Here is an 18,502-nt window from a genome sequence, read left to right on the forward strand (position 1 = left end):
AGCATGTCAAAAGAAAGGAAGTGATTTCTTCCCAAATATGTACTACAGAGGTATCAGATATTGACAGTGAACTTCCTGATGTGTAATTCCTAGACTTAGATAATGTCTCCTACCGTGTTTATACATACTCCAGATGTTATTCATCCTGTTTGTATCCAACGCTGGTTCCGGTATGAATTCTCGAGGAGTAATGTGGACATTTAAGATTAATGTTCTAATGGCAAGGGACATCACTTAACTCTGTTTTGTTTTGAAGGCAACAACGCCTCAGGACCTCATGACCTTCAAAAAGGGGGGATATGTAGCGGCGAGGCTTATTAATAAGGCAGAATTAAGTGTTCTGAGCCTTCCCAAATGAGGCCCCATTTCTCTGTTCATCTCTGTGGTGCAGCCACAGAGAAACTGTTCTGCAGGGTGATTTAAGGTCCTAGGACAGCTCCCAAAGGGGGATGCACTTAGCTAAGCCTGGCTATCATGATCAATGGTCATCCATTGGCGCCTATCTGTCTAGGGAGTGCCAGTTGGACATCTGGACTGCATTACTAAGTGTCAGGACTAAGTGACTCATATCTCACCTTGATCAATCAATCAGGGACTGGTAGGGCCGAGTAACCCACGTGGGACTCTGATGCCCATGGAACTTTCAGCCAATCAATGAGCTGAAGTTCCTCCAGGTAAAAACAGGCAACACAGAGAGCCTGTGAGATTCAGTAAGATTCAGAAGGGAGGATTCAGAGGATTCTGTGGACAATTCTAAAGGGAATTCAAAGGAGAATTCCAGGGCAGGACGGCCCAGGAGCAGAAGGCTCCCAAGGGCAGGACATTCTCGCAGCGCGCCTCCTGACCATCCTGAGACTCAGCCCGGACAACCACGGAACGGCCAGTGTGTCCGAGTGCCAGAACTTTCCTTTGTTCTAAGAGTCTAGAGCGGAGGTTGCCAGAGAATAACCAGAGGATCCACCCGAGGTTAGCACCAGCAGCAGGCCTTGTGAACAGGTCGGAACTGTGGACAGCTGAATCACTATTCAGAACTAGCTCTTCATCAGAAACGAACCGGTCCTCTTCCTGACTTGCTGGGACCCACAGTCATCTTTTCTCCTGTGCACAAACTTTGCTAGTTAAAGCCAACAGTGAGCATCAGCAGTGCAGTGTCGCAAGCCGCACAGCACAGCCTGGCACGGAGCCAGAGAGCGCGGATTGGACAGCAACAGCCTGCAACTGTTTCTTTGTGCCCGCAGGAAGATCTGAATCCCCAAAGATTGGATGAGTATTCAACTTCAATGCATTACAGCTCGAGAATTCAATTGTTATCCCAACCAGTTGATATCAATTTAATTCCTAAGAGTTATGTACTTGTTTCAGTATCTAATGTAGAAGTTATAACCAAGTTCATTAACGAAACGGTCTTAATGAATGATATACTGAACGTATGTCCTCTTGATATGTGTAACACTTCGTAACTGACTGAATATATATCTTTTGTATTCTGATAACCCTCTTGATAAGATCTGTTAGGTTTACATGCATATTTTATGTATTAATAAATGTATCCTCGTGTATTAGTACCTGTGTGTGCACGTTGTTTGAGTTATGTCACATGGTTGGATTCTAAAGCTATCAAAAGAATCAACTTTGTGATTTACTGCTACAATTAATAATTGTCTCAGTAAATGCCCAAACCCTACAGAACTGGTGCCTTCAGAGACCCCCTACATTTAATTTTGCTATGGCAACATTACATATTTGGCGTCCCTGAGCCGGTTTTCTTACATGTGAAAATAACATTTTAGCATCATATTATTACATACAGGTCTCTAGCTTCAACACAGTGATATATATATATACTCAGTGATTTATTGGTACATGCCCAGGTCAATAATCAGAATGAGGATTTATTTCCAGACGGGCTACAGGTAGTGTTGTGAAATACTTCAACACACTGGATCGCAGATTTAGACCCCCTGCACTCTTACTCCTTAAATACCAACAAATGCAGATATGTAGCAATCATATTGTAGCGGACACTCATTTGCCTGTTTCACAAATGATCATATTTTACTAGAGATTCTGTTTGGGATACGGATGTGCATTCTGACAACAATCTCTTTCAAAAAATGATTTTACCTTATCGCAGCTTTGCCCTTCTTGCCTCTTTGGAAAATATCTCCATCTTGTGGTCGTTGTTGGTAATGTCTAGACAACATCTCCATCTTGTGGTCGTTGTTGGTAATGTCTTCTTATGCCCTTTTTTATTTTAATTCTCTATTAGTTGATTCTAGTATCTCTACAATGGAGCTGAAAATTTTCCAGAAAGTGGTTGCAAGCCCGATATCATGCGAAGAAACTTCAGGATTCGGGGATCAGTCAATGGATTTTCTTCAAAGTTGGATTTTTGCACTCTGTGGACCAAGAGATGTTGTTCTATAATGTTTTTTTTTTTTCAAATTTAAAAATATCATTTTTTCATGGAGCTTTGAATGGGATGGATTCACCCTCCTTTAGCCAGGACAGAGCTCCAGGAGCCTGGGTAGGATTCTAGCTTTCTCCCCTTGCAGGCACCTGGCACAGAAGACAATATTTTTTTCCTTAAAATCTTTTTTTTGTGTGTTCCTTGTTGTTCCAAACTTAATTTTAATCACTTTTAATTAGAGATTTTATTAAAAATAGTGCAATAAATGACTAATTTCACAAAAATTAATGTAATATAAAACGGATGTTTTCAACTTAATTGTAGTGTTTTAGAAACTAATATGTCTTCAAAAATGGTTGTTTTTCACTCCTATGAATGAAAACTGTTGTTATATGATGTTTTTTTTTCAAATTTTAAATGATCATTTTTTCATGGAGCTTTGAAGGGGATGGATTCACCTCCTTTAGCCAGGACAGAACTCCAGGAGCCTGGGTAGGATTCTAGCTTTCTCCCCTTGCAGGCACCTGGCACAGAAGACATCATTTTTTTCCTTAAAATCTTTTTTTTTTGTGTTCCTTGTTGCTCCAAACTTAATTCTATTCACTTTTAATTAGAGATTATATTAAAAATAGTGCAATACATGACTAATTTCACTAAAAATACTAAAAGTAATATAAAACGGATGTTTTTAACTTTATTGTAGTGTTTTAGAAACTAATATGTCTTCAAAAATGGTTATTTTTCACTCCTAGGAATGAAAGCTGTTGTTATATGATGTTTATTTTCAAATTTTGAAAAAGCAAAGGATTCTAGCTTTCTCCCCTTGCAGGCATCGGACACAGAGAACCTCATGGTTTTCCTAAAAATCATTTTTTATGTTCCCTGGTGTTCCAAATTTAGTTTTAATCAATTTTAATTTGTTATGTTACAAACAGGGTAATAAAGTCTTAATTGGACTATAACTAATGTCATATTGTCTGCTACAAAACTGATATTTTCAGCTCTATTGTAGAGATTCTAGAATCAACTAATAAAGAATTGAAATAAAAAAGGGCATAAGAAGACATTACCAACAACGACCACATGATGGAGATATTGTCTAGACATTACCAACAACGACCACAAGATGGAGATATTGTCTAAACATTACCAACAACGACCACAAGATGGAGATATTTTCCAAAGAGGCAAGAGGGGCAAGGCTGCGATAAGGTAAAATCATTTTTTGAAAGAGATTGTTGTCAGAATGCACATCCGTATCCCAAACAGAATCTCTAGTAAAATATGATCATTTGTGAAACAGGCAAATGAGTGTCCGCTACAATATGATTGCTACATATCTGCATTTGTTGGTATTTAAGGAGTAAGAGTGCAGGTTTAAACCTGCGATCCAGTGTGTTGAAGAATTTCACAACACTACCTCTAGCACATATGGAAATAAATCCTCATAATGATTATTGCCCTGGGCATGTACCAAAAAATCAGTGAGCATATATATATATATATCACTGGGTTGAAGCTAGAAACACAGAATAACTGCAAACACATCCTAAATACAGTGTTCCAGCACCTTTGAACTCATCCAGAACGTATCATTTCTTGAAAGGGATTGCTGTCCGAATGCACATCTGAATCCCAAACAGAATCTCTAGTAAAATACGATCATTTGTGAAACAGGCAAATGACTGTCTCAGGGGCCCATTTCTCATTGTCAGACACATGTATGCAATGCTTTCACTGTGCATTGAGCAATAGGGATCAAAAACACAGCAGGTAAGGTTAGAAGTCATGTTCTATGATCATTTCTTTCAGCATTAGGGACTTAATATACTAAACGTATGATGCTAAAATGTTATTTTTACATATATTAATGTAATAAATGATTGCTTATGCTTTATAAACAAATCTAATTATAATAAAAGCTTAAGTTTTGTATTTATCTTGTACCATAGAACATGATTTTCTTTGTATTTCAAGCCCACAAAGTGTCCAAATGATGCACCTTTGACCTCATCCAGAATGTATCATTTCTTGAAAGGGATTGCTGTCCGAATGCACATCTGAATCCCAAACAGAATCTCTAGTAAAATACGATCATTTGTGAAACAGGCAAATGACTGTCTCAGGGGCCCATTTCTCATTGTCAGACACATGTATGCAATGCTTTCACTGTGCATTGAGCAATAGGGATCAAAAACAGAATGGAAACAGACGTGGAAACCAACGAGGATGGGATTTGAACCCATGCGTGCAAAGCACAATGGACTAGCAATCCATCGCCTTAACCACTCGGCCACCTCGTCAACAAAACTGGGCTGTCCCAACTGGGTTGGCGCGCTCCAGATGATCTTTTTCTTTTTTTCCCTCGTACTCGAGGGTCATTTTCCTGTTCCACATGCGATTTCAACATTTTCCTTGGGAGATGTCAAGCCAGCAAGCCACTGCTGTGGTTCAGTGGCCAGCGTGGAGTTCAGTGGCCCTGTTGTACACAGAAAGCACATTGAGCTCCTTGGACATGAAAAGTTCCAGATAAAAGCCATTTGTCATCCTTTCTCTTGGTGTCGATGTTGCTATTGTATGTAAAGGTGGCAACTTGCTCAGCGAGCAGGCGGAGCACACACCGAATGCAGATGTGTCTGAGTGGTGTGTCCAAGTGGCTGCAAAAGGACAGCACTCCCGGGGCGCTGTGGCTTAGTTGGTTAAAGCACCTGTCTAGTAAACAGAAGACCCTGGGTCTGAATCCCAGTGGATAACCGCCTATGGCTAGACTTAATTAAATGCAAGTATTCATTTCCTGTCTTTAACACGACTTGTTTTTCTTAAAATGGATGCAACTTGCAAAACATGAAATACAAACCTTGCTAATCAGCGCTAGCAGCTGGCAAAAAAAAAAGAAGTCAGCAATGTTTTTTTTCTTTAACCTTAACCCTGCTAATGGAGAAGAGTTAAACGACCGAGTCAATGCAGCTTAAACGGTGCGCACGTCGGGTTCTTAGCTGAAAGGGTGGTAAATCACGCTCACCCCAGTCCTTAATCTTTTAAAGAGGATACAAAATTGAACCTAGTCGCCACATCACATACATCCTGTTCAATGATAAAAAGGTAACATCTATCCTCGCTCCAGAGTAAATCTCACGTTGAGGGCATATTTTTTTTTCACTTTACCGTGAATCGGGCTCGGCTGCACAGAGGAGAGAGCAGAGCAATGAGGTCACGGGGACAGGGGAGTCACACGCTGGCGGTTTGAATACGCGGAAGATCACTGAGGGATCCACAGTATATGGACCCTCCGTGCGCAATCAGTCCGCACTCCGGACTCTGAATCCTGCCATCCGAGTTAAGATCTCGGCAGAACCTGAAGCGCAGTTCCTTCTTAAAACGTAATCTGGTGAGCATTTCTAGAATCGTACTTGTATAGATGCAGCCTTTAATGTGTTGCTAGGTTAAAATTGATGACTTCTTGTATTTCAGTAGGCAACTGCCCTCTTGATTTCAGATTGAATTTCTTTATTACAGGGGCGCTTTTATGATGACAGAGTCATGTTCAGGTACTTTGCTTGATGGAGGAAGCTCATTTCGGACTCTGTGATCTGCTCACCTGGAAAGGTCTGCTGTACTACTACAAGAGAGAAGTAGAGTCTGGAAGAAGGGACAATTTTATGATGCTTTGGAAGGTAGTTTTTTTTTTCTTTGAAATCGAAATGAATCAGAATATCAGAGCAAAAGACAAACTCTTGGTTTGGTTTAAAGAGATATGGTTTTAAAACAGACAAAATGTAGAAAACAGGTGTTTCTCACTTTTGGAAAAGAATGGACCGGGGGTATTTTACTAGTTGCAGTGCTGAGCTCACCGGGTTGCAGTCCTGCAGTGTTGCACCAGGGTCAGTGGTGCAATGGATAACACATTTGACTACGGATCAGGAGATTGTAGATTCGACTTCTGCCTGGCTCGGGTCGTTTTTAAACGCATCAGGCTACTCCCTAAGTAGCCTGTGCTACTTACTGTATTGTAATCGTACCCAGTAAGAGATTTCCTTCATGTAAATGAACTGCACCTGACAGCTTTAGAAAAACACCTGGGCTCAGTACGGTGCTGAGAGCTCAGCGTTGCTGTTGTTCTAATTAGCACGCACTGCATCGGCTATGAACCCGAACTTTTCAATTATTCCGATCAGTAAGTCAACACGTAGTCCACATGAAAGGTAGAAATATTCTCTTGTCTGTCTCTTGTTTGTATAGAACTGAATGTCCCTGACAATGTACTGTTAGTTTTAATTGAAGAACGGCATTTGTGTTCAAATATACCAGACACGTTTACGTAACTGCTCATGCGACACTCAGTTGTAATTAGTCAAGAAATAAAGTCGAACAACAGCTGCGGGTTTGATTCTGAACGTATGAGATTGCAGCGCCTTTTACTTCCATTGACAAATGATAGAGATTCGAAGAGAGATCCTTCAGACCAACAAGCAAACCCACGGCTATTTCGGTTTTCTATCTAGGCAACGTTGGTGTCTGCAATAGCATACATGAAAGCGTGATGCAATTTCTGTGGCTACATTTGTTGCACATCATGCACAGTAAGAGTGTTTCTAACACCAAATAAAAAGTCAACAATTAGCGATCACGCCTTCTCCTCAGTTAACCCACTGAAACCCTTGCTGTTAACAGTTCTTTAATGCGTGCTTTACGAGCACCTACATATCGTGTCGGTTCTTTCAGCTTTATTCATTAGGTTTTCAAAGGCATAAGTAGAGCACCAGAGGTGCGAACGCAGAATGTGTGGTAATCTGAAGAACTGCTTTCCATGGCAGCGGGTCCAAGCGATTTAGCATTTTCATAGTACCGGGAAAGGAGAAGCGGCACGTTGCCTTTGCCGCGCAGGCACAAGGCGACGTGCGGCAGACGCCGGAGTCGGCAAGTTCCGAACCTGCGCGGGGAAGCCCCAACGCATTTCGAGTCCATCGCCTTAACCACTCGGCCATGACAAAAGCGAGCTCGCTGCCGCCGCATTCCTCCTATAATCTAACACGGAGTGCGAAGTCGCTGCGGAAACCTTTTTAAAGTCGCTCTCCGTTAAAAAAAAAATACCTTTCACAAGATTCGTGCCGGCAGACAGACATGCCTCAGAGGGTTTAAGGCTGGCTTCACGTTCAAATGATGAAGTCCCCCAGTCCGGATGTCAAAATGCAACTTTGGCAGACAGAAAAAACATCAACAAACCACAAATGTGGAAAAGGATTTTACAAGCTGCACCACACTGCACTTTCCAAAGCATTTACATTCGTGTTAGACGCAGGAATTGCCTTTGATTTGCGCGCTTACGAACGCCATGGAAAACGAAACAAAACTAAAGCCCTCAGCTCCTGCACTTGATTATAATGCCGTTACGTGTCGAAGCAGGAATTTACGTCATCCTACCACTGCAACACGGGGAATAGAGGGAAATGAGAACAATCTACGAATTGTCTCTAAACAGTCCCTACAGTTGTAAGACGCCTGGAAGCGTGCACCCCCATCATTAATCTTTGCGCATCTGTGCAAGGTAAACTCTGGAGCAGTCTCTGAAACGGCTCAAAGGAAACACGTGATTGATTCCATGTGCATCTGGGGTTCATTTCTTATTTACATTTAATTCAAGGGAAAGGCTTGGGTCAGTTTCAGACGGCCTCCAACAGCGAGATTCAAGCGTCCCACCTTCAGCCCAATCTGCGCCGCCAGAACGCCAATGGCTCCTCTGGTCTCCGGGGTGCGGTTGTGACTCTGTAACCTAAAGTGTTGGTGGCAGACAAATGGAGACTAACAGGTGATGTCCTAGGACATGACTACATTGTGACACTCGGTGGGGATGGTGACCATTGCTTGGAAAAGAGTGCGAGGCCCCTTTAGAAAAACATTTTGTTAACAGGCATTCTGCCTCAGCCTAAACACCTATAGCTTGCAAAGCACATGCTATTAGACAGGCACCTCTGCAAGACCTTAAGAGTCTCTTAAACTAGTGATAGAAAGGTGTTCCCAATAGGCGATGTTCGGCTTTCAAATCATCTCTCCGTGGAAGCGCCGAGATGCAGCTGTTTAAGGCTTAGAAGCAGCTGACTGTTTCACTACCTAGCTGATCACTGTCAGTCAGGGAGCTCAGAGGTGAAAAGCCTGTCTGAGAGACAATTCGTCGTCGATCAGTTCAATATGTTCCGTACCAGCTCGGCGCACCTGAGATCATCTTGGTAGCCGTGTAGCTCAGATGAGTGAGAGCGTGTGTGTGTGTACCACCGTGATTGGATGCCGGTCCTTCTCAGGTCACAGTAAACCTTCTGCTGCCTAACTTCCCTAATTTTGGGGATCCCTTTGAAAAAGCAAAGGAAAAAAAAACTGGCTCTCATCAGCGTGATTGACCCTCCCCAGTGTGCCCCAGTGGCCTAATGGCTAAGACACTGGCCTCCTAAAACAGCGATTGTGGGTTTGAGTCCCATCTGGGGTGCTCCTGTCCCATTTTGAGCGTACAAATGTCCTTGTGATTTGCAAAGCTACAACCCCACCTTACTCAGTGAGCGTCTCTGCTTTTCTCTCACATACAGTTGGGAGAAAAACTTTTGTAAACAGCCCTTTGGAATGATGTGGATTTCTGCATGAATGGCTCCTAACATGTGATCTTATCTTTATCTAAGTCATAATAATTAATAAAGAGAGTCTGATTTCACAAACAACACACGCCCAACATTTGACATTGCTGTTTCTTTATTGACCAAATGGTTTAAACAATCAAGGTCATTGATGGAAAAAGTATGTGAACCCTTATATGAAGGAGCTAGTGGAACCTCCTTTATGACAAAAACCTCAATCCCCACTTTCTGTAGCGGCTGGTCAGACCTGAGCAGCGGTTAGGAAGTATTTTGGCCTATTCCTCTATGCAAAACTGTTTCAGTTCATGTATATTTTTGGGATGTCTTGCGCTGAACGGCCTGCTTCAGATCACGCCACAGCACTTCAATGGGATTGGGGTCAGGACTCTTACTTGGCCATCCCAAAATATGGAATTTCTTCTGTTTCAGCCACTCTGTTGTTGATGTACTCCTTTGTTTTTGTCATGCTGCATGACCCAGCGTCTTTCGAGTTTTAGATCACAGGCAGACACCCTGACATTCTGCTGTAGAATTTCCTGATACATCTTGGAATTCATCGGTCCCTCGATGATTGCAAGCCGTACAGCCTCCGCCATGCTTCCCAGGTGGGATGAGGTTTTGGAGTTGGTATGCAGTGTTTTGTTATCTCCAAACATAACGCTGTGCACATTTACCAACAAGTTCAACTTTTGTCACGTCTGTCCACAGAACATTGTTCCAGGAGTTGCTGTGGAACATCCATGTGGTCTTTAGCAAACTTGAGAGGGGCAGTGGTGGTTTTTTTGGGGGGGAGAGCAGTGGTTTCCTCCGTGGTGACCTCGCATGATCACCACTCAGATTTCTGTTCAGATTTCTTCTTATGGTGGACTCATGGACACAGACGTAAGACAAAGTCAACCACCTGTTCGCTAGATCCCATACCCACTCAGCTAGTCAAAGATTCCCTCGAAGGACTGGCAGGACCTATAATTAGTATGATGAATGCATCGCTTGCGTCAGGCGTTGTACCTGATCAATTTAAGGTAGCGGTTGTTAGACCGCTCCTTAAGAAGTCAAATTTGGATCCACAAGTTCTTAACAACTACAGGCCTGTCTCAAAGGTCCCATTTCAATCTAAAAGTTTTGAGAGAATAGTTGTTGCCCAACGTCAATCGTATCTGGATTCAAATAATATACTTGAGAAATTTCAGTCTGGTTTCTGAAACAGCATTAACAAGAGCCTTAAATGATATTCTCTTAGCTACTGATGCGCGGAATGCAACAGTGCTAGGTTGCAACAGTGCTAGGAATGCAAACGTTAGGTTGCGCTTCTTCATGCTGCATGGTCGGCATGAGTGGAGCTTTTTAAACGTCTGTACTTAGTGCGCCTCATAAGAAATCGTTTGTCCCCGTTCAAAAGAGATTGTGCGATGTCCTGCAGCGTTCGCAAAGCAAACCTTTGACAGTTTGAAAAGAGGAATTTATTCTGCTTCCTGTGCGTGCAGTAGTTACAAAGTTGAACGTCTTTACACGATCTGCTGCAGTTTTCAGTGGGCGGGCTTTGTCAGATGGCTTGGAAAAACGCACTGTGTTTCGGCTCGGGAAACATCATGAGCAGTGTCCTGCATGTTTTCTGTGTATAGCTGTCTTTTAACGCATACAGAATTCATTCGAAATCATTGATTTCTCCAATTAACAAAGGTCCCTTAAAGGATGAGTCAAAGTAACGTCTAATCGGATTAGTTTCCTTAGAGCTGGTTTAGAGTTTGCTCAAGAGTTTACCTTTCACAGATGCGCAAAAAAGAATGTTGGCGGTGTACGCTTCAAAGCGCCTTACAGCTGTAGGGAGTGATTCGAGACGATTCGTGGCGTGTGCTCGTTCCCATATACCGTACACCCCGGGGTGCAGTGCTAGGATGACGTATAATACCGCTTGGGCAAGTAACGGCGTTATACGCAAGTGCGGGACGTGAGGGTTTTCGTTTGTTCGTTTTGTTTTGCTCTGCTTTGCTTTGTTTTGCTTTCCATCGCGTTGGTAAGAGCGTAAATAAAAAGGCGATTCCTGCGTCTACCACTAATGTAAGAGCTATTTCAAGTGCGACGTGGTGCGGCTTTTCAAATGCTTGTGGGCATTTCTCTGTTGTTGATTCTTTTTTTGTGTGTAACAAAGTGGCATTTTCATGTCCGGACGGGGAGACTTTATCATTCCGACATGAAGCCACCCTTAAGTCCTCTGAGGCGTGTCTGTCTGCAAGGCTTGTATTTTGGAAATGTTTTTTTGAAACGGAGAACGACTTTGAAATAGGCTTCCGCCGGCGCCTTGCGATCCAGGTAAGATTGTAGCAAGAACGCAGCGGCAGTGGGGCTTGCTGTAGTCGTGGCCGAGTGGTTAAGGCGATGGACTAGAAAACCATTGGGGTCTCCCCGCGCAGGTTCGAATCCTGCCGACTACGTTATCCGCCTCCAGTCGGTGTGTTTCGGCGCAAGCAAAGAAGCGCGCCTCTTTGCTGTTCCTGGTGGTTTTAAAACGCCCAATCGCTTGTACCCGCTGCCTTGGAAATAAGTTCTTCAGCGTCCGCGAATGGCATTTTGCAGCTGGAAGCAGATGTCGACGCGTTTTGCACAGAGCACCAAAAAAGCGTCTTTTTTGAAGGCCCAGGCACTGAGCATTGGTGGTTCAGTGGTAGAATTCTCGCCTGCCACGCGGGAGGCTCGGGTTCGATTCCCGGCCAATGCAGTGGCTTTTGCAGCGAGCGGCTCCATCACTTGCATCCCCTTGCAACTCGCAACTCAAAAAACCCACTGAAGCTAAGCAGGTGTGAGCCAGGTCAGTACCTGGATGAGGGTGAGCTACAGGGAAAAACAAAGCTTCCAGCTGGAAGCGGTGTTAATGGTGCCGGCAGTGGGGCGCTCACCCTGAGGTCTGTGCGGGTCCCAATGCCCCAGTATAGTGACGGAGTTGCTGTGTTGTAAAAGGGCGCTGTCTTTTGGATGAGATGTAAAACCGAGGTCACAGCGCTCTGTGGTCATTCAAAATGACCACCAAAACCTTTGACAAAAGCTCTTGGTAATTGATGGTCTTCAATAATGCTTCTCCTTTAGGTACATTTTAAATCAGCTGAAAAATGCTGTGAAATGGGGGGGCACTTCAGGCCAGTGTAGGATTTGGGTTACAAGAACCATGAAACTGCACGAGAAAGCCCGTACACTGAATTACACGGCTTTCTATTCAAAGGAGGACAAAAGAAATTCCCTGAGTTCGATTTTTTGCAGCACAGAGAGGAGCACTGTTGTGAGGCCGGTTAGCTCAGTTGGTACGAGCGTGGTGCTAATAACGCCAAGGTCACGGGTTTGAGCCCCGTACTGGCCAGGTCCTTTTCTCCTCTCTTACCAAAGCTGTTAGGTTCCTTTCCGTGGTGAGAGGGGTTGTCATGCAACGCTGCCACATAGTGCCGACAGACAAGAGTGTTGCGGGAGAAGAGAAAAGTGTTTGAAGATTTAAGAGTGTCTTAGGTGGAGCCAAAATCAAGTGTCACAAATACAAGTGGGAGGATTTCCAATGTTTAATATGGTAAAAATAAGCGGAAGTTATCTGCCGGTCCGGCACAGTCTGCCATGCTTTTGTCATATACTGTAAAGTGGTGTCGAACTGGGTGTCGAACTGGAGCCTCACCATTTGCATATGTGAGGCTCCAGTTATACATCGAGTGTCACATTAAATGACAAAAATGAAGAGAGTTAAAGCAGCTGGAGAGGTTTTCTTACAACTTTTGAGCTGACAGTTTTGGAAAATGTTTCCTTCACGCTGCACTGTACAACATAGGCAGCCAAGAGTCTCCAAAACAAAACAGAATTGACAGATAGGAGAAAATTCCCACTCATCCTGAAGTTCCCAAAATCCAGCACTGAGCGTAAACAAAGTGTCTAAGTAGCGTGGGAATGCTAACCCTAACCCTAGCTGGAGTTTGAGCAATCCAGCACTGAGCGTAAAAAGATGAGTCAAAGTAACGTCTAATCGGATTAGTTTCCTTAGAGCTGGTTCAGAGTCTGCTCAAGAGTTTACCTTTCACACATGCGCAAAGAAGAATGTTGGGGGTGCACGCTTCAAGGCGCCTTACAGCTGTAGGGAGTGATTCGAGACGATTCGTGGCGTGTGCTCGTTCCCATATACCGTACGCCCCGGGGTGCAGTGCTAGGATGATGTACAATACCGCTTGGGCACGTAACGGCGTTATACGCAAGGTTTTCGTTTGTTCGTTTTGTTTTGCTCTGCTTTGCTTTGTTTTGCTTTCCATCGCGTTGGTAAGAGCGTAAATAAAAAGGCGATTCCTGCGTCTACCACTAATGTAAGAGCTATTTCAAGTGCGTCGTGGTGCGGCTTTTCAAATGCTTGTGGGCATTTCTCTGTTGTTGATTCTTTTTTTGTGTGTAACAAAGTGGCATTTTCATGTCCGGACGGGGAGACTTTATCATTCCGACATGAAGCCACCCTTAAGTCCTCTGAGGCGTGTCTGTCTGCAAGGCTTGTATTTTGGAAATGTTTTTTTGAAACGGAGAACGACTTTGAAATAGGCTTCCGCCGGCGCCTCGCGATCCAGGTAAGATTGTAGCAAGAACGCAGCGGCAGTGGGGCTTGCTGTAGTCGTGGCCGAGTGGTTAAGGCGATGGACTAGAAATCCATTGGGGTCTCCCCGCGCAGGTTCGAATCCTGCCGACTACGTTATCCGCCTCCAGTCGGTGTGTTTCGGCGCAAGCAAAGAAGCGCGCCTCTTTGCTGTTCCTGGTGGTTTTAAAACGCCCAATCGCTTGTACCCGCTGCCTTGGAAATAAGTTCTTCAGCGTCCGCGAATGGCATTTTGCAGCTGGAAGCAGATGTCGACGCGTTTTGCACAGAGCACCAAAAAAGCGTCTTTTTTGAAGGCCCAGGGACTGAGCATTGGTGGTTCAGTGGTAGAATTCTCGCCTGCCACGCGGGAGGCTCGGGTTCGATTCCCGGCCAATACAGTGGCTTTTGCAGCGAGCGGCTCCATCACTTGCATCCCCTTGCAACTCGCAACTCAAAAAACCCACTGAAGCTAAGCAGGTGAGCCAGGTCAGTACCCAGATGAGGGTGAGCTACAGGGAAAAACAAAGCTTCCAGCTGGAAGCGGTGTTAATGGTGCCGGCGGTGGGGCACTCACCCTGAGGTCTGTGCGGGTCCCAATGCCCCAGTATAGTGACGGAGATGCTGTGTTGTAAAAGGGCGCTGTCTTTTGGATGAGATGTAAAACCGAGGTCACAGCGCTCTGTGGTCATTCAAAATGACCACCAAAACCTTTGACAAAAGCTCTTGGTAATTGATGGTCTTCAATAATGCTTCTCCTTTAGGTACATTTTAAATCAGCTGAAAAATGCTGTGAAATGGGGGGGCACTTCAGGCCAGTGTAGGATTTGGGTTACAAGAACCATGAAACTGCACGAGAAAGCCCGTACACTGAATTACACGGCTTTCTATTCAAAGGAGGACAAAAGAAATTCCCTGAGTTCGATTTTTTGCAGCACAGAGAGGAGCACTGTTGTGAGGCCGGTTAGCTCAGTTGGTTCGAGCGTGGTGCTAATAACGCCAAGGTCACGGGTTCGAGCCCCGTACTGGCCAGGTCCTTTTCTCCTCTCTTACCAAAGCTGTTAGGTTCCTTTCCGTGGTGAGAGGGGTTGTCATGCAACGCTGCCACATAGTGCCGACAGACAAGAGTGTTGCGGGAGAAGAGAAATGTGTTTGAAGATTTAAGAGTGTCTTAGGTGGAGCCAAAATCAAGTGTCACAAATACAAGTGGGAGGATTTCCAATGTTTAATATGGTAAAAATAAGTGGAAGTTATCTGCCGGTCCGGCACAGTCTGTCATGCTTTTGTCATATACTGTAAAGTGGTGTCGAACTGGAGCCTCACCATTTGCATATGTGAGGCTCCAGTTATACATCGAGTGTCACATTAAATGACAAAAATGAAGAGAGTTAAAGCAGCTGGAGAGGTTTTCTTACAACTTTTGAGCTGACACAGTTTTGGAAAATGTTTCCTTCACGCTGCACTGTACAACATAGGCAGCCAAGAGTCTCCAAAACAAAACAGAATTGACGGATAGGAGAAAATACCCACTCGTCCTGAAGTTCCCATAATCCAGCACTGAGCGTAAACAAAGTGTCTAAGTAGCGTGGGAATGCTAACCCTAACCCTAGCTGGAGTTTGAGCAATCCAGCACTGAGCGTAAAAAGATGAGTCAAAGTAACGTCTAATCGGGTTAGTTTCCTTAGAGCTGGTTCAGAGTTTGCTCAAGAGTTTACCTTTCACAGATGGGCAAAGAAGAAAGTTGGGGGTGCACGCTTCAAGGCGCCTTACAGCTGTAGGGAGTGATTCGAGACGATTGGTGGCGTGTGCTCGTTCCCATATACCGTACGCCCCGGGGTGCAGTGCTAGGATGACGTACAATACCGCTTGGGCACGTAACTGCGTTATATGCAAGTGCGGGACGTGAGGGTTTTCGTTTGTTCGTTTTGTTTTGCTCTGCTTTGCTTTGTTTCGTGGTCAAGAGGCGTAAGGTAAGTCGTAATCCAGGGAGAACACTGGTGGCAAACAGTCCGAGGTGAGAGGCGAGGTCCAAAGTCAAAAAGGCAGAAGGGGAGTCCAATATCCAGAATAAACGAGGTAATGGAAAAAACGCCAGGTAGAGCTCTCAAGGAATAGACTCAATACAGAGCAGCGGGAAGCAGGTAAAGATGGTAAAAATAGCACTGTGTACCGCACGGTGGAGTGTGTGCAGGTGGGTTAACTCGTGCGGCAGCGTTTGTTAATAATCACCCCCTGCTGGTGCTGATTAGATCGCTTAAGAGTTGGTCTTAACTGCCTGGCGGTCATGACAAGCTCCTCTTCAAGCTGTGGTTTAGTTTTGCATTCATGTGTTTCTAGAGCAGTTATTTATGGGGGTGGGTGGGTCTTTCACAGAGGCTCAGGACAAATCCCCCGCATGAAAGTCTACTGTGTGCGTTCAGACAGTCACAGGTCAAGAGCCAGGCAGGAGGACAATGGACAGAAGAGCCAACGAGCTAAAAATAAAAGAACGAATATGAAAAAGCCACCATCTTTTTCTTTTTGACATATTCCGACATTCATGCAAGCCAAGACAAAGTTGCTCGTAGCTACTTGTGGATTCAAATACTCTATCGAGTGCTTTGATGAGTTTTTGCAATTTGATTGTCGTCCTGTCAGCCTGTTTCTGTTTTTTTTTTTCAATCTAGTGATGGAAAGTAAGAGGGAAATGATGGAGCAATCAATAACCGCTCCGGAAAAATGGCAGAAAGAAATGGCCCGTCACTAAGGACATTTGTGAAGCAGAGGAGTGACATCACCACAAAGGCGACTTATTCTGCTGATCGTTTTGGTGAATAATGATTGAGGCGCGTTAAGAGAAAGGTAGCTGCGTCAGCATGCTTAGGCTGCAAAGGATAAAGCAAAGATTTACTCCATGCTGAAAAGAGAAGAAAAGAAGCACAACGTTTCGGCTGTGGAGCCTTCTGCGCCATCTTCTTTAGCGATGGTGATGATGTTTACATTGGAAAAACTGAGACACGCATACCAGAGGAGCTTGAACCACCAACCTTTCAGTTAACAGCCAAATGCACTAACCGATTGCTCCACAGAGACTGACAGCCTTTTGTGCTCCCTACATTTGCAGGTTTATGGTCAAAGAAAACAATCGTTTGCGCTTCTTGTAGCCAGCAATATTTTTTCACTGACAACCAAGAAATTGATTTCATCTTTCACAAAATGTATGGATTTCTTCAAAAACAAGTTATTCCAGAAAGGAAATGAATTCTTGCATTAAACTGAACAAAGCTGTACATGTTTGTCTGAAATGATACATTTGGCACAACAAGACACGGAGAGAGGCACAGCTGGTATTCAGACCCAGGATCGCCTGCTTACTAGGCAGGCACTTTAAGCCACTAGGGAGCACCGCACTTTTACAGACACTTGGACACATCTGCGCTCGGTGTGCACTTAACAATCTCTGAGCCCGTTGCCACTTTCCCATTTAATAGCAGAACTGACGCCAAGAGAAATGATGAGAAATGGCATTTATCTGGCACTTCTCATGGAGCTCAATGCCCTTGACACCTCCCCAAGGCGACAGAGCTGTGCATTCTTTGGCGACAACATTTTTTCTTTTGTTTTATTTCTATACTTATTGATAGAAAAAAAAAACGATATGTCATGTACTGTAAGGGAAATGTCTCTTTTCATGGGGAAAGCTAGCACCAGCAAATGTTGTGTTTAGAAGAAGTGATTTAACATGACACGTGACCTAACATACCGGAGCAAAAGCTCACCCAGCAAGCCCTGCTTTACTTCTACAGGAGAGAAGTAGAGCCTGCAAGATGTTCAGCTGGGTAGCTATGTCAGCATGCCTCGGCTGCAAAGGAACAAGTAATAGGTTTATTGCATGCTGAAAAGAGAAGAAAGGAAACACAACGTTTCGGCCGTGAGGTCTTCTCACACCTGAAGAAGCCTCACACCTGTAAAAGGTTCCATGGTTTTTCTTTCTTCTCTTTTCAACATGGAATACACCTATTGTCTGCAAGATGTGACAATTTCACGGTGTTTTGGAAGAAAACCTTTTTTCTTTGAATTCAAAATCAATCGGAATTTCAGCACGACACATCAACACTTTTTCTGTTTTAAGGAGATGATATTTTAAACCTGATAAAAATAGTAGGAAACACAAGTTTCTTGCTGTGAAAATTTAGATGGGGAAGTGTACTACTGGTAGCAGTGTAGAGCTCTCTGTGGTGGAGTACAAGCACATGTTCTATGGGCCAGTGGCGTAATGGATAACGCGTCTGACTTTGGATCAGAAGATTGTAGGTTCGAGTCCTGCCTGGCTCGTGAGGCTTTTAAACCTCTCAGGTTCCTCGGTAACAGGTTGCCGTCATGTATGTGAACTATAGAAAAGCATTTGCCACAACCCGTAAATTAGCACGCAAGTGCGGGCTAGTTAACACAGAACTGTATGGAGATCATCTCCAGCTCCGAGCTCAATTGCAATGAAAAAACATGCAGAACAGAACTGGAGAGCAGCTGAATTTGTGCTCAGTAGGGTGGGGAGGACTCAGCGCTGCTATTGTTCTAATTGGCATGAACTGCAGGGGATCTGAATCAGAACATGTCAGTTAGTTCGATCATTGCGTCAATATGTAGGCCACGTTAATATAGAATTATTACTTTGTCTGTCTCGTCTTTGTATATAGCTGAATGTCCCTGACAATTTCATGTTAGTTTTTAAGAACGACATTGGTGCTAATATATACATATATAGCATATAAGGAACACGTAAAAGTTTAGTCCATGCTGAAAAGATAAGAAAACCGCCACAACGTTTCATCTTGGAATAAATCTTTACTTGTTGTTTTGCAGCCTACCCATTCTGACCTAACTCCTCCCTTGAAATTCCCTAACAGATAA

The 18,502-nt window shown here is 44.1% G+C and overlaps 8 non-coding genes across 8 annotated transcripts; 7 read left to right on the plus strand and 1 right to left on the minus strand.

Annotated features, from left to right (window-relative positions):
* Nucleotides 1-4,631: 4,631 nt before the first annotated feature.
* Nucleotides 4,632-4,713, minus strand: trnas-gcu (transfer RNA serine (anticodon GCU)). Its single transcript has one exon. It is a non-coding gene; the product is annotated as a tRNA-Ser (tRNA).
* A 6,667-nt stretch (nt 4,714-11,380) lies between these two features.
* trnas-aga (transfer RNA serine (anticodon AGA)) lies at nt 11,381-11,462 on the plus strand. The gene has a single exon. It is a non-coding gene; the product is annotated as a tRNA-Ser (tRNA).
* A 213-nt stretch (nt 11,463-11,675) lies between these two features.
* On the plus strand, nt 11,676-11,746 carry trnag-gcc (transfer RNA glycine (anticodon GCC)). The gene has a single exon. It is a non-coding gene; the product is annotated as a tRNA-Gly (tRNA).
* Nucleotides 11,747-12,305: 559 nt separating this feature from the next.
* Nucleotides 12,306-12,379, plus strand: trnai-aau (transfer RNA isoleucine (anticodon AAU)). The gene has a single exon. It is a non-coding gene; the product is annotated as a tRNA-Ile (tRNA).
* A 1,268-nt stretch (nt 12,380-13,647) lies between these two features.
* On the plus strand, nt 13,648-13,729 carry trnas-aga (transfer RNA serine (anticodon AGA)). Its single transcript has one exon. It is a non-coding gene; the product is annotated as a tRNA-Ser (tRNA).
* A 213-nt stretch (nt 13,730-13,942) lies between these two features.
* trnag-gcc (transfer RNA glycine (anticodon GCC)) lies at nt 13,943-14,013 on the plus strand. Its single transcript has one exon. It is a non-coding gene; the product is annotated as a tRNA-Gly (tRNA).
* A 557-nt stretch (nt 14,014-14,570) lies between these two features.
* trnai-aau (transfer RNA isoleucine (anticodon AAU)) lies at nt 14,571-14,644 on the plus strand. The gene has a single exon. It is a non-coding gene; the product is annotated as a tRNA-Ile (tRNA).
* A 3,209-nt stretch (nt 14,645-17,853) lies between these two features.
* On the plus strand, nt 17,854-17,926 carry trnaq-uug (transfer RNA glutamine (anticodon UUG)). The gene has a single exon. It is a non-coding gene; the product is annotated as a tRNA-Gln (tRNA).
* Nucleotides 17,927-18,502: the final 576 nt, after the last annotated feature.

This window comes from Lepisosteus platostomus, unplaced genomic scaffold (genome assembly GCF_059453375.1).
Source record: "Lepisosteus platostomus isolate fLepPlt1 unplaced genomic scaffold, fLepPlt1.hap1 Scaffold_30_H1, whole genome shotgun sequence".
Taxonomy (NCBI): domain Eukaryota; kingdom Metazoa; phylum Chordata; class Actinopteri; order Semionotiformes; family Lepisosteidae; genus Lepisosteus; species Lepisosteus platostomus.